The sequence below is a fragment of the Mesitornis unicolor genome, unplaced genomic scaffold (assembly GCF_000695765.1).
Source record: "Mesitornis unicolor isolate BGI_N332 unplaced genomic scaffold, ASM69576v1 scaffold33058, whole genome shotgun sequence".
Taxonomy (NCBI): Eukaryota; Metazoa; Chordata; class Aves; order Mesitornithiformes; family Mesitornithidae; genus Mesitornis; species Mesitornis unicolor.
In genome coordinates, this window is record NW_010201733.1 from 19,457 (window position 1) to 21,940 (window position 2,484).

The following is a 2,484-nucleotide window of genomic DNA, read 5'->3' on the forward strand; positions in this document are numbered from 1 at the left end:
GCCAGAAGAAACAGAGCGCAAACAGACAGGGTATTTTAAAACCCACTCGATTCTCCCAGCCAAGTTCAGGGGGGTTTCAAGGCTTAACCTGTGGTTTGGAAATGGGGTGAACACTGGGGAGATGCAGTGGGGACATGAACCCCAGATCCCCCCTCGGTGTGGGAGCTCACGTGAAGCTGGGGGATGCCTCATAAAGCAAAAACAAGTAATCAACAGGCTTCACCATCCAAGCAGATCCAGGAAAAAATAAAAGCACGCCGCGTGCCAGGAGGCAAGAATACAAGATGCGGAGGTGGAGTTGAACGGCATCCCAAAGGGAGAGGAAGGAAGGCTGCCGCCGCGTAGAGACGATGCCACCGTGGGGCTCCCCAGGATGGCGATGCCAAGGATGGGAAGACCCTCGCCCAATTTTCCTCCATCCCGAAAGCAGAGATGGAAGGAGATGCAAGAATAGGTGAAGCTGGGGGTATCCAGCATCTCAGGTGTGCTCACTGAAGCGGGACCCTTCCTACAGATGCTCCTTGAGGATTGCGGTGTTGGCAAAGCAGGTTTCCAAATTAAGCGACTGGCAGCAAGGATAAACACCAATCCTACAGCCAAGGGATGATGGCAAAGAGCCTGGGAAGGCTGCCCTACCCAGCAGACACCCGTGCCCCCGTCCTGACCCCCCATCCTAGGCGCCTGTCCCCATCCCCCAATAGGGACAGCCAAGGGAGCAGGCGCGTGGCCCCGAGCCCATGGACCTCTCATCCCTGTCGAGCAGAGACGAGATCTGCTGTGACACATCCCGCTCACATCAGCGGTGGGGGGATATGGCAGGCATCTCCGAGGACAAGGCCACCAGCGTGGCATATGGAGGCCAGCAGGGAAGGGGAGCGGGCAGCCACCGCAGCCTGGGGAGCGGGCATGGGGACCACCCGCTACAGGGACCTAGGCTACCAATGCGGTGCATGGGATGGGGGGAGAAGTGCCTGCCCCCCACCTCATTACCCCCCAAAACAGCTCAGTGGGGGCTGCACCTCCCACTGCCCACCCAGGGTACCCGCAGCCCCCTGAGAGCATCCTGGCAGGGGACAGCCCCTGGGTGGGGGATGCTGGGAGCAGAGCCTTCGCCCCCTCCCCCAGCTGGAAAGCAGCATCTGGGCTTTCAGTGCGATTCCTGCGTTTTAAACCCGATTTTCCAGATGGACGGAGGGCGACGCGCAGGTCAAGTGACGTCGACGTCCCTCAAGGTCACGCGGGGCCAGCGGAACAGCAGGATTAACTGCAAGGGGTAGCGTGGGGTGACGGGGACTTCAAACCCCATCCCTGAGGGCAACGGGTGCCCTGTGGGGCCACTAACACCGTCCCCATGCAGGCAGGGGGCTGCCCTGGCACCCCTGTGCATGCCAGAGCATGTGTGTTAGAGCAGGTCAGCGCGCAGAGAAGGAGCACAAAAATACCATTCCCAATGTCACCCCAGCATCCCCACTTCCACCTGGGGTCCCCAGTGCCCCTTCCCTCTTAACCGGCATAGAGCATCCCCACGTGCGCTGTGCCTCACGGGAGCCAGCATCTCCCAGCAACGACCCGCAGGTACCTGTGTGCTCCCCATGAGCTCCCTCTGCACAAGGCTGGAGCCAAAACTGCTCCCTGGAGGGACCTGCTCAAGCACCTGGAGAGCGTAACCAAGGTGCTGTGCCCCCCAAGCCAATCCAGTGGACCCACGTTGGGCTGGTACCCACAGGATGCCCGCATCGCCCTCCTCACGGAGCAGCGCGTACCATCCTAGCCCTGCGATGGGTAACTGAGATGCAGGCAGCGCTCCGAGCTGCCCGCCAGCAGCTCCTGAATCACGCTGTTCCTGGCTCAGGCAGCCCTCCCACCAACGCCAGCCTCTCCATCGCGAAGCGGGAGGAAGGGAGTTGTTTTTCCAAAGGCCAGCTGGTCGCTCCGGGCTCCCGGCTCGGGAGATGCCTACCGCAGGGGAAGGGAGAGGGAAGGACTCCTCCATCGGCACAGCACCGCTCGCCCATCTGCAGGGCTTCTCTTCCAGCCTGAAACCACGACTTCTAAGGCTGGAAGTGAAGGCGAGCTGACCCATCCTTGCTACAGCTCCAGAGAGGAACTCGCAGGGTCCACCCATCACCGGCAAAGCTGCATCTTCCAAGTCAAAAAGCAACTGAGCCAGCAAAGCATCACCGCAAAAACCTTCTGGGAAGCCAAATCAACAACTGGGATGCACGCATTCCTCCCTGCCCCACATGCTCCCATCCAACAGGTCCAGAGGAGCAGCGATCCTCCAGGGAAGACTGGAAACGGGAGTTGGGCCAACCCCCTTGGCCGATCCTGGTGCCAAACCATCTCCTTTGCCAGCGGAGAGCGGGGCCAAAGCTGCATGTGCTGGTCCAAACCCCTCCACGGCCCAAGAGGCACCAGCCCTTGCGTGCAACACGCCCCACCAGCGGCTCTGCACCCGGAGCAAGGGATGCAGCACCGCCACGG